This window comes from Entelurus aequoreus, linkage group LG14 (genome assembly GCF_033978785.1).
Source record: "Entelurus aequoreus isolate RoL-2023_Sb linkage group LG14, RoL_Eaeq_v1.1, whole genome shotgun sequence".
NCBI classification, from domain to species: Eukaryota; Metazoa; Chordata; class Actinopteri; order Syngnathiformes; family Syngnathidae; genus Entelurus; species Entelurus aequoreus.
In genome coordinates, this window is record NC_084744.1 from 551,561 (window position 1) to 565,720 (window position 14,160).

The following is a 14,160-nucleotide window of genomic DNA, read 5'->3' on the forward strand; positions in this document are numbered from 1 at the left end:
ATACTGATAAATACGATATAGGTTTATATGCTTGTAACACAATGGGAGCACGGTCCATACATACTGACAAATACGATATAGGTTTATATGCTTGTAACACAATGGGAGCACGGTCCATACATACTGATCTTATACGATATAGGTTTATATGCTTGTAACACAATGGGAGCACGGTCCATACATACTGATCTTATACGATATAGGTTTATATGCTTGTAACACAATGGGAGCACGGTCCATACATACTGATCTTATACGATATAGGTTTATATGCTTGTAACACAATGGGAGCACGGTCCATACATACTGATAAATACGATATAGGTTTATATGCTTGTAACACAATGGGAGCACGGTCCATACATACTGATAAATACGATATAGGTTTATATGCTTGTAACACAATGGGAGCACGGTCCATACATACTGACAAATACGATATAGGTTTATATGCTTGTAACACAATGGGAGCACGGTCCATACATACTGATAAATACGATATAGGTTTATATGCTTGTAACACAATGGGAGCACGGTCCATACATACTGACAAATACGATATAGGTTTATATGCTTGTAACACAATGGGAGCACGGTCCATTCATACTGACAAATACGATATAGGTTTATATGCTTGTAACACAATGGGAGCACGGTCCATACATACTGATAAATACGATATAGGTTTATATGCTTGTAACACAATGGGAGCACGGTCCATACATACTGATAAATACGATATAGGTTTATATGCTTGTAACACAATGGGAGCACGGTCCATACATACTGATAAATACGATATAGGTTTATATGCTTGTAACACAATGGGAGCACGGTCCATACATACTGATCATATACGATATATGTTTATATGCTTGTAACACAATGGGAGCACGGTCCATACATACTGATAAATACGATATAGGTTTATATGCTTGTAACACAATGGGAGCACGGTCCATACATACTGATAAATACGATATAGGTTTATATGCTTGTAACACAATGGGAGCACGGTCCATACATACTGACAAATACGATATAGGTTTATATGCTTGTAACACAATGGGAGCACGGTCCATTCATACTGACAAATACGATATAGGTTTATATGCTTGTAACACAATGGGAGCACGGTCCATACATACTGATCATGTACGATATAGGTTTATATGGTTGTAACACAATGGGAGCACGGTCCATACATACTGATCATATACGATATATGTTTATATGCTTGTAACACAATGGGAGCACGGTCCATACATACTGATCATATACGATATAGGTTTATATGCTTGTAACACAATGGGAGCACGGTCCATACATACTGATAAATACGATATAGGTTTATATGCTTGTAACACAATGGGAGCACGGTCCATACATACTGATCATATACGATATAGGTTTAGTATTACCGTTATATGTTGATAATGCATGTTGATGACACATTACAGCAAAAATTGGCCCACAAATTTTACAGCGAGAAGCAAACGAATGCATTCTTGTTGCAATGTTGCCTCCTCGCTAGCGAACGGCTAATGTCCCTCCACAGTGCAAAGCTGCTTTTAAGTTAGCAGTCCTCACCCCCATGGCGGGAAATAAACTTGTGGGATTATGTCCACAACCTTCTACTATCCAGGTGAGAGTCATGATGTATCATCTAGAATTAACTTTCACCATCTCAGAGGCCATGCAGCAGCTCAGTATGCCAATATAGCAGCATAAGCTAGTTAGCTCTCTGTGATCACGGTGCCGCTAAAAATAGTTTGTCTGTGTCAGCGCTCATAATAACAATATTGCTAATACTTGTTCATATTCATGTCACCACATGTAAATGGAGAATTGTTGTTGGCTTTATGGACAGAATAGTGTACTTCCATTAGCTGTACTGTTAGCCACCTCACACTTGCCATATTTTACGACTTAGAATGCACAACAAAAAGAAAGACACATGTGTTCTTGTCTTACATAATGATTGTGAATGATGGGCGAGTTTCCAAAAAAGTGGGAATACTTAAAAACATTGTGATATTTTCACACTGCCAGGTTAGATACAACTTTCTTGACTTTAATCTTACATTTCCAATGTTTCAAACATATTTTGACACACACGTAGGGTGATGACAAAGCTTTCAGAGTTCATGAATTTGACTTTGGTGAATGTTAGAGATGTCCGATAATGGCTTTTTTACCGATATCCGATATTGTCCAACTCTTAATTACCGATACCGATATCAAGCGATACCGATATATACAGTCGTGGAATGAACACATTATTATGCCTAATTTTGTTGTGATGCCCCGCTGGATGCTGAAAACAAAGTTCCGTTGTACTTGTGCAATGACAATAAAGACTTACCTACCTATTAAACAATGTAACAAGGTTTTCCAAAATAAATCAACTCAAGTTATGGAAAAAAATGCCAACATGGCACTGCCATATTTATTATTGTGGTCACAAAGTGCATTCTTTTTTTTAACATGCCTCAAAACAATAACAGTGCACTACTTTTTCATAACATGGTCACTACTAACTAGTTTCTCTTGTTATGTTCTTATTTTACTGTTATATTTTTATTCTCATTGTTGCTTTTTATTTTTATTCTTATTGTAATATTTTTCTATTCTGTTTCCATTTATACCCCCATTATTTACTTTTTACTTTTTAAATTCGATCTCAATTCTGTACACTGCTGCTGGAATTTAAATTTTCCTGAGGGAATCAATAAAGTACTATCTTTCTATTTATCTATCCATCTATCTATCTATCTATCTATCTATCTATCTATCTATCTATCTATCTATCTATCTATCTATCTATCTATCTATCTATCTATCTATGTATCTATCTATCCAAACTGCAGCTTGGAATTTGGGACATGCTCTCCCTGAGAGAGACTATGAGGAGGTTGAGGGGGCGGGGTTGGAGTGGGTGGGGGAGGGGGTGGGGTTATATTGTAGCGTCCCGGAAGAGTTAGTGCTGAAAGGGATTCTGGGTATTTGTTCTGTTGTGTTTATGTTGTGTTACGGTGCGGATGTTCTCCCGAAATGTGTTTGTCATTCTTGTTTGGTGTGGGTTCATAGTGTGGCGCATATTTGTAACAGTGTTAAACTTGTTTATATGGCCACCCTCAGTGTGACCTGTATGGCTGTTGACCAAGTATGCCTTGCATTAATTCATGATGAGAACAGCCGGTAAATAATATGTGACTCGGACGGCACGCACGCAAAGGAAATGCCTTTAAGGTTTATTGGCACTCTGTACCTCTCCCTACGTCCGTGTACACAGCGGCCTTTTAAAACGTCATACATTTTTCTTTTAGAAACCGATACCGATAATTATGAAACCGATACTGATAATTTCCGATATTATTTTTTAAAGCATTTATCGGACATCCCTAGTGAATGTCACTGAAGTGTAAAAACACACTTGCACTTTGTGACCTTTTCGAGGCAAGAGAGTTTCTTTGAATGAAGAATTGGTTGATTTCTTATTTCATGGCGCAGAGTCCCCCGAGGCTGCCGTACGGCCACACAACGAGGGCACCGTCTTAAAACACAAGAAGAACTTCAAGATATGGTTCAGTCCTCGCAGCCGTAAAGTCCGTTGCATGGTGAAGAAAAATCCAGAAGACGCCACACCGGCCAGCGAGTCCTCAGAAGAAACATCTGTGGCTCAGCCGGATGCTGAAGTCGCTCCATTGAACCACCTGACAGTTTTCAACTTCCCTTCATCTTCCCAAGACTCTGGCTCCTTGTCTCCTAGATCCAAGACAATCAAGAAGAAAAAGAAGAAGAACATTTCCCGCAGTCAGGCAAGAATAGAAAGAGTTAGACGGAAGGAGAGGATGAAGAAGAACAAGCTGGATGCCATAAACAAGCAGTGGGGCATCACAGAGGATGAAGATGCCTTCATGGAATCAGAGATGACTGCTGCAGAAGTGGAAGGGCGCTCCAACAAACGGGTTTCCTTCGTCAGCCCTGACTCTGGCACCAGCACCATACAAGAAGGAATCATCGACGAGCTCTGTCAGAATGAAGCAGACAACTTTTGTGAAGCGCTGCCTGCCTCCGAGTCCTTCCCAAAAGACAGTCCCAAGAAATCGCCCACAGTGTCTTCTCCCAAGCATTCCTCCAAACGCCCCAAACTGGAGGGCGAGGCTGTTCTCCTGCAGACCACACCCAAAAGGTCCAGTGTCTCGCCCGGCCGCTGCAGGAGATCATCGTCTCCACCTGCCCGCAAATCTCCTTCGCCCAGCCGGAGGTGTAAGAAGACATGCCAAGAGGATCAAGGACAGAGCCCCCTTCTCCCAAGCAAAAAATCTCCCTCTTCCCGTGCACTCCTGGGACGCACTACCTCGGGCAGTCCAGCAGTCACGAAGAAGAAGAACCACAAAGGAGAGACCCCGCTACATCTGGCCGCTATTAAGGTAACTTCTCATCACTCTTCCAATGACTCTGGTAAGGCTTCAATTCCAAACCAGACCACTACAGTACTAGTTTTATTCAAGGTTATGTTGTCATATGATTATGTCTCCACTGGAAAGCTGTGAGGAGATGGCCCTATGTTAAATATTCTCCAGACCACTACAGTACTAGTTTTATTCAAGGTTATGTTGTCCTATGAATATGTCTCCACTGGAAAGATGTGAGGAGATGGTCCTATGTTAATTATTCTCCAGACCACTACAGTACTAGTTTTATTCAATGTTATGTTGTCCTATGATTGTCTCCACTGGAAAGCTGTGAGTATATGGTCCTATGTTAAATATTCTCCAGACCACTACAGTACTAGTTTTATTCAAGGTTATGTTGTCCTATGATTATGTCTCCACTGGAAAGCTGTGAGGAGATGGCCCTATGTTAAATATTCTCCAGACCACTACAGTACTAGTTTTATTCAAGGTTATGTTGTCCTATGAATATGTCTCCACTGGAAAGCTGTGAGGAGATGGTCCTATGTTAAATATTCTCCAGACCACTACAGTACTAGTTTTATTCAAGGTTATGTTGTCCTATGAATATGTCTCCACTGGAAAGCTGTGAGGAGATGGTCCTATGTTAATTATTCTCCAGACCACTACAGTACTAGTTTTATTCAATGTTATGTTGTCCTATGATTGTCTCCACTGGAAAGCTGTGAGTATATGGTCCTATGTTAAATATTCTCCAGACCACTACAGTACTAGTTTTATTCAAGGTTATGTTGTCCTATGATTATGTCTCCACTGGAAAGCTGTGAGGAGATGGCCCTATGTTAAATATTCTCCAGACCACTACAGTACTAGTTTTATTTAAGTGTGTGTTCTATGATTATATATCCACTGGAAAGCTGTGAGGAGATGGTCCTATGTTAAATATTCTCCAGACCCCTACAGTACTAGTTTTATTCAAGGTTATGTTGTCCTATGATTGTCTCCACCAAAAAGCTGTGAGTATATGGTCCTATGTTAAATATTCTCCAGACCACTACAGTACTAGTTTTATTCAAGGTTATGTTGTCCTATGATTATGTCTCCACTGGAAAGCTGTGAGGAGATGGCCCTATGTTAAATATTCTCCAGACCACTACAGTACTAGTTTTATTTAAGTGTGTGTTGTCCTATGATTATATATCCACTGGAAAGCTGTGAGGAGATGGTCCTATGTTAAATATTCTCCAGACCCCTACAGTACTAGTTTTATTCAAGGTTATGTTGTCCTATGATTATGTCTCCACTGGAAAGCTGTGAGTATATGGTCCTATGTTAAATATTCACACGGTGTTGTTGTGACAAACATGTATGTTCAGAAGGGTCACATACTTGTCTGGCTCAGAGGATGAGAGAAGCCTTCAAAGGAGACGGATGAAACCTCAGTGGAACCTCCATTTACAAACCCCTCTATTTGCAAACTTTTCAATTGACAAACTTTTAGCTTCAGCTAGGGCTGGGCGATATAAGGAATATACTGGATATATCGTGGGTTGTGGCACTACACTACAGGCTCTCCTCATTTTTTCTAGTCTCTCCTTCTCACAGAGACATAAAACAAGCGCACCTTCTTACATACGTCACATACTGTCACGTGTGCAACGTCATACGCTCTCACGGAGCAGACAGGTAGCGGCATGGTAACATTAGCTGTGGTGCGAGTGGTAATACGAGAGAGAGAAGGTGCCAATCTGGTAACAAATGAAGGAAGAAGAATCAATTCCCAAGAAAAACAGCAGGGGGTCCATCGTCTGGCGGTGGTTTGGCTTCAAGCGGGAAGATGTTGAACAGACAACCGTAATATGTCAAGTATGCGGCAAAAGCGTTGCTACAAAAAGTAGCAGCACTGCTAATGTAGCATCATTTGAAAAGTCACCCGCTAGAGAATGAAGAGTGCTTGAAACTGTGCATGTCAACATCTACGTTGGGTGCCACACCCACAAAATGCCCAAGCAACCATTTCCACATCAACACCGTATGAAACAAATAGTCAACAACAGAAGGAGATAACGTCCGCAGGAACCTACCACATAGTGAAGGACATACACTATTTGATGTCCTATTATGCAGGAACCTACCACATAGTGAAGGACATACACTATTTGATATGCAGCTCATTTTTATTTGACACTTATTGAAATATCTTGTTTGACATCATGCACAAAAGTGCACTTTATTTGTTTTAAACTATTGTAGTGGCGTTCTGTACAAAAAGTGCACTTTAATTGAGTGTTGTTTTGATATGTCATCTTAGTGACATCATGCACAAAAGTGCACTAATAGCTTGTTTTAAAATGTTTCTGACAATCTTGCACTTTCTGTTTGGAAATGACATGAATGTTTGTGCCACTGCTTAATAACTGTTTCATAAATACACTTTTAGTTGTCTGCATGTATTGCCCAGCCTTAGCTTGAGCCAAATATGCGACTTTGTCTTTGTGTATGGACACTTGTTTCAGTCATTTAGTGTCTGGCCTGCAGGCAAAAAGCAGGGCACAGCGTCACTTGCTGCACAGTACACTACTAGTCACTACTCAGTGCTTCAGTCTGTCTGCTTTTTTCTGGCTTTGAGGACTTCAAACACTACAGAGCAGCATGGATTGCTGTGGAGTAAAACAAAATAAAGACACTGCGCGGAGTACATTAATGGTGCTCACAAGTGTGGAAGAGTTGACAAAGTAGCTTTTGTACCACAGCAAGTTTTAGTTGTGATGAGACACCTCTCCCTTCTCTCAATCTGATGCTTTTTTTAAATGTATTTGTGTAGCAATATGGTTGTTAAAGTGAATTATTTTTCTGTCTTCTGATCGTTTGTGAGAGCACCAAAGTGTACAAACTGTTACTAAAATATGGACTTTTGTCGAGGCTGGAACACATTATTCATATTTACATTTGCTTCACTATACAAGCTTTTCCGTTTATGAACCAGTTACGTTTGTAAATGGAGGTTCCACTGTACTAAAATTGGGTTAAGTCCAAATCATGAATAAAAAGTGAAAGGACAGTGGGCAAACTTTGCACTAAAAAATCAACTCTGGACAAAAATGAATGGTATGGTTTCAGAAGCTTGTGGAAACGATGCCATGGTGAATATAAAGGCAGTCCAATAAATGATTAGTTTGTAGTGCTTACAATATCACACACTCTGGGCTGGTTTGAAATAATCTCCCAAGATACTAGACAAGGAAGGCATTACCATAACAGCCCTCTGTAGGCATAAAACAGCTGCTATGTTTGTTCATTCTCTTTGGGCTCCAGGGGGATGTAGAGGCTGTCCAAAAACTATTGGAGCAGGGAGCTGACCCCAACCTGAAGGACAATGCTGGATGGACACCTCTGGTAATTCCTACACACCTCGGTGGAAACACCCGTGTAGTAGTGGGCAAGTCAGTCTGTGCAATTACAGGAGCATCTCAATGAAATATCACTTTTTAAAAGCTTCATTTCAAAAGGGAAACTCGTTCTAAAGAGTTGCTCCACACTAGTGTTGTCTTAATACCAATAGTCCACACTAGTGTTGTCTTAATACCAATAGTCTACACTAGTGTTGTCTTAATACCAATAGTCCACACTAGTGTTGTCTTAATACCAATAGTCCACACTAGTGTTGTCTTAATACCAATAGTCTACACTAGTGTTGTCTTAATACCAATAGTCCACACTAGTGTTGTCTTAATACCAATAGTCCACACTAGTGTTGTCCTAATACCAATAGTCCACACTAGTGTTGTCTTAATACCAATAGTCCACACTAGTGTTGTCTTAATACCAATAGTCCACACTAGTGTTGTCTTAATACCAATAGTCCACACTAGTGTTGTCTTAATACCAATAGTCCACACTAGTGTTGTCCTAATACCAATAGTCCACACTAGTGTTGTCCTAATACCAATAGTCCACACTAGTGTTGTCTTAATACCAATAGTCCACACTAGTGTTGTCTTAATACCAATAGTCCACACTAGTGTTGTCTTAATACCAATAGTCCACACTAGTGTTGTCTTAATACCAATAGTCCACACTAGTGTTGTCCTAATACCAATAGTCCACACTAGTGTTGTCTTAATACCAATAGTCCACACTAGTGTTGTCCTAATACCAATAGTCCACACTAGTGTTGTCCTAATACCAATAGTCCACACTAGTGTTGTCTTAATACCAATAGTCCACACTAGTGTTGTCTTAATACCAATAGTCCACACTAGTGTTGTCTTAATACCAATAGTCCACACTAGTGTTGTCTTAATACCAATAGTCTACACTAGTGTTGTCTTAATACCAATAGTCCACACTAGTGTTGTCTTAATACCAATAGTCCACACTAGTGTTGTCCTAATACCAATAGTCCACACTAGTGTTGTCTTAATACCAATAGTCCACACTAGTGTTGTCTTAATACCAATAGTCCACACTAGTGTTGTCTTAATACCAATAGTCCACACTAGTGTTGTCTTAATACCAATAGTCCACACTAGTGTTGTCCTAATACCAATAGTCCACACTAGTGTTGTCCTAATACCAATAGTCCACACTAGTGTTGTCTTAATACCAATAGTCCACACTAGTGTTGTCTTAATACCAATAGTCCACACTAGTGTTGTCCTAATACCAATAGTCCACACTAGTGTTGTCTTAATACCAATAGTCCACACTAGTGTTGTCTTAATACCAATAGTCCACACTAGTGTTGTCTTAATACCAATAGTCCACACTAGTGTTGTCTTAATACCAATAGTCCACACTAGTGTTGTCCTAATACCAATAGTCCACACTAGTGTTGTCCTAATACCAATAGTCCACACTAGTGTTGTCTTAATACCAATAGTCCACACTAGTGTCCTAATACCAATAGTCCACACTAGTGTTGTCTTAATACCAATAGTCCACACTAGTGTTGTCTTAATACCAATAGTCCACACTAGTGTTGTCTTAATACCAATAGTCCACACTAGTGTTGTCCTAATACCAATAGTCCACACTAGTGTTGTCCTAATACCAATAGTCCACACTAGTGTTGTCTTAATACCAATAGTCCACACTAGTGTTGTCTTAATACCAATAGTCCACACTAGTGTTGTCCTAATACCAATAGTCCACACTAGTGTTGTCCTAATACCAATAGTCCACACTAGTGTTGTCTTAATACCAATAGTCCACACTAGTGTTGTCTTAATACCAATAGTCCACACTAGTGTTGTCTTAATACCAATAGTCCACACTAGTGTTGTCCTAATACCAATAGTCCACACTAGTGTTGTCCTAATACCAATAGTCCACACTAGTGTTGTCCTAATACCAATAGTCCACACTAGTGTTGTCCTAATACCAATAGTTTGCTACCGCTGACAAAATGTATTTTGATACTTGTCAAAATAAAGGGGACCACAAAAAATGGCATTATTGGCTTTATTTAACAGAACATCTTAGGATACATTAAGCTTATATTTCTTATTGCAATCACATTATTTATTAAATAAGATGTTGAACATACTAGACAACTTGTCTTTTAGTAGTAAGTAAACAAACAAAGACTCCTAATTAGTCTATGCAGTAACATATTGTGTCATTTATACACCTATTATTTTCTACACATTATGAGGGATTATTAATGTATTTGTTCCTTTAGTATAAATATTTGCTTTGTTTGAACATGTTCTATCTACACTTCTGTTCAAATGTAATAATCACTTTTTCTGTTTTTTGATACCACACTTGTGGGTGTGGATCCAGTACCAAGTAGTTACAGGATCATACATTGGTCATAGTTACAGTTCTACTGTGTCCAGGGACGTACTTCCTGACTTTATAAACAACAATAATAATATGACAAAAGTGATAATAATATTTGATATCGTTACAGTCGATAATAGCATCCATCTATCCATTTGTTTACATTCAGTAGCCCTAGCTTGCTGTTAGCTATTTCTTGTCCTGCAATATGTTTTCTTACGGAAAAAAATAAATATATGTATATGTATATGTATATGTAAGAGAAGTGGTTAATTTGTCGCCTTGAAGGCAAAGATGAGTAATTTAGACGTAGCTAAACACTGTCAAGGGACATTAGCCTCTAGCTAATGTTTTAAAGCATTGCTTCAGTGTTTACAGCTTCACTTTTATCGCTAGTTTTTAAGCCAAAATGCATCCATGGTCTCTCTTCTGTCTCCACACTGTTCCTGCTTGTAAGTTCTCTCTCTCTCTCTCTCTCTCTCTCTCTCTCTCTCTCTCTCTCTCTCTCTCTCTCTCTCTCTCTCTCTCTCTCTCTCTCTCTCTCTCTCTCTCTCTCTCTCTCTCTCTCTCTCTCTCTCTCTGTGTGTGTAAACTTTAACCAACCAACTTGATATTGGCTAACTATTAGCATGTTAGCATGCTAACATAAGTGCTAGCTTTTTTAGACAATTTTGTAGCCGACCGCCACAGATTCATATAACTTGGTACTTGACACATGCTAACGTTAGCATTTTAGCATGCTATTTTGTTTTAGCCAATTTTACAGCTGAACACCTCAGTCATTTACCATGAATTGATTAACGTGGACTTAAACAAGTTGAAAAACTTATTGGGGTGTTACCATTTAGCGGTCAATTGTACGGAATATGTACTGTACTGTGCAATCTACTAATACAAGTTTCAATCAATCAAAGTCATATAACTTGGTACTTGACACATGCTAGCGTTAGCATTTTAGCATGCTAACTTTTTTAGCCAATTTTACAGCCGAACAATTGATACATGCTGACTGTTAGCACGTCAACATTCGCGTTTAAGTTTAACTTGCACATTTCACCATTTTGTGTGTAATGTTCTTATTGTGTCTTTAAAATGTGTGGCGAGCCAATAGGAAAGGAGTTTGAACACCCCTGATGAACATGTCATGTCACAAATGGGGCATGTTTGGAGGAAGTATGAATGAAAGAAAGATTGTTTTATAAATACTTTGATTTCCAGAACCCAAACACACAAAAATAGACACCAATAGGTAAAGGAAGTTGGTTTTGCATACAAGTTGCCATGGTTTTTAACCTGGATGCAGAATACGCTTTCCTAATACTTTTAAAAACAAGATTAGGAAGCAATATTTTCTCTCCAAATAATACAGAGTTTGTGTTTCAGCACGAAGCCTGTAACCTGGGTCATGAGGCGGTGGTGCAGGTGCTGCTTTCCAGCGGCGCACTAGTCAACACTCCCGGCTATGAAAATGACTCTCCACTCCACGACGCCCGTGCGCAATGGTCACATGGCCGTGGTCAAAGTGCTGCTGCAGTCAAGAGCCTCACAGAATGTGCTGTAAGTTTCATACTCACGTTCACATTACGTAGTACTTGATTCATTCCTTCAGGTGAGTTCCCTCAGGAACAAATAACATTCCAGCAGCGGTGTACAGATTTGAGGTCGAATTTAAAAAGTAAATAATGCAGGTATAAATGGAAGTCAAATAAAAAGTACCAATAATAAAATGACTATGAGTAAAAATAAGAATATGACAAGAGAAACTAGGCAGTAGTGACCATGTTATGAAGAGAAAACAATGAAGAAAAAGGGTAATACTGTGAATTATATGGAAGACGTGATGTGTATATTGCACCTTTAAAATGTATTGCACTGTTATTGCTGGTGCAGTCTATTTCAGTATTGTTATTGCTGTCATCCTAGTACCCCCAGAGAGGAGTTGTAGGACTTTTTGAGTCTTATTAGTCCTGCACTTGTGATGAAGCAGTCAAGCACTGAACATGCTCCTCTGGCTGCCATCATCCATGATGTGATGCTCACTAGTTTTCCCACAGTCCTCTCCTCTTCAGAGACACACTGTAGGCATACACACAAACATGCATCCACTAAAATATACACCACACATTCCCGTTTTATAGGCAGAGTTGAGCGAATTCCATTAGCTCCATTGTTAGCTGACTTTTGCTAGTGTTTATTTACACGTTAGAATGCATAAACAAAAGCAAAACATATGTGTTATTGTCTTATATAATGGTTGTGAATGACTTCAAGTGAAGCATGCCACAGTTGCAGTATATTTGTCTTGAGTTGTATTATTAAATGTTAAAAAGTAGTTACATTTAATAGCCAGAAGAAGCACTTCTTCCTTGCTTTCGTATGCTGCAGCAGTGGCTTGTAAAAGAGTGTTTCCTCACTCTTTTTCCTGCACAAAGCACTTTGTGTGTTTAACATGTGTAACTGTTGCTGGTGTGAGGAATCCAATGGATACATTTTATGGACCAGTGGACCTATTAATTGTCCCCCAGGTATTATCTTGGCTGACGCTCATTTTTAAAAGACAACCAGGTAGCATTTGTCCTCTTCTGCATTCTTTCCACTCTTTTGTTGTTTTTCCTTAAAGCGGTGTCTGCCTTTTTTAGGCAGTTTGAAGTTCCCTCCTGGTGTTAGTCAGTGTACAATGAGGGAAGTAATATTCAATCCCTTGTTGACCTTATAAGTTCACCTCCTCATGGAGACATGATCAGTCTGTCATTGTTATGCTTTGTTTCTTCAGAAAGAGACATCATTTTAAGAAAGACAACACGACCTTCTGGAGAATACAGCGCTTGGCTGTGACCCAGAACATAAGTAGGCCAAGGCAACAAAGAAGATCCTGCAGTGGCCACTCTCCAAACTGGAATCTGTCAAACTTCTCCTCAAAAACAAAGATCCCCGTAAAACATGGGTGTTTATGAGGTGCTCATAATTGAGCGGTAGTCGTGTGGACACCAAACACTGATTGGCTTACAACTAAAAGTCACTGCAGGGCTGGCCTTTCTTTGGTCTTTCCCCCAACAAGTAGAAGCAGAGATCAGCTGAAATGTTTTTTTCATGTCATTAGTAGTTGAGGAGGCTGATAAAGTATATTTGGAGTAAAAGTGATTTAATCAATATGTTGTTAGGTTTCCTTCTGAAGTATTGTCAACATTGAAATAAAACTCCTTCATGTAGATTATAGTTGAGACATTTTTCAAAATGACTGACATTTCTTCCTTGGAGAAAGTATGAGAATGTGTGAGCTGCTGCCTGCTCTTCTTTACTTATATAATCATCTCATATCCATCAAGATATATATTTTTTTGGCAGAGATATCTTTTCTGTCGTCTTCATGTCCGTCCATCTCTGTCACCTTATTTGATTGACTGACGGATCATGAAACTCGTGGCGCTCCTTTAATAAGCTCACGCTCCGAGTGTTGTGGACAGAGGCTTGTCATCGCCGCAGTAACCAAAACACCCACAATGGGGCGGGGAATACCCCAGGAAAGGAGATGCACTGGATTTCCTGAGGAAAATGAGAAGTTTTGAGCAAATAAGACGTACTGTAGGCAAGAAGGAGGGTGTTGCCGCGTGAACCGGAGAACATTTTTCACAAGAACTCCAATAAATGACCTGTCAGATAACAAAACATTTTGTTTCCTAAATGAATAAATAGAAAATTGGCAAAAATAGAACCTACTGTATTATATATATATGGTTAGGGTTATTATTGATCTACTATGTTGATACCTTTTGAAATACTGTCATGGTATGTTTATAGATGATATCTGATGCTGGATTAGACGTTTCTATGTTTCTTTAACGTGGAGAAAATGAGGCTGACATTGAACGGTTGTTCTGGGAAGTTTCAGGAAGTAGGAGGTGGTTTCCTAAAATATGTAACAAAAAAACTGATCTCAAATTGAACCCTGATT

The 14,160-nt window shown here is 39.3% G+C and overlaps 1 pseudogene; it reads left to right on the forward strand.

Moving 5' to 3' along the window:
* Positions 1-1,620: 1,620 nt before the first annotated feature.
* The window catches only part of LOC133665250 (BRCA1-associated RING domain protein 1-like), a 42,700-nt pseudogene continuing 30,160 nt past the window's right edge, over positions 1,621-14,160 (forward strand).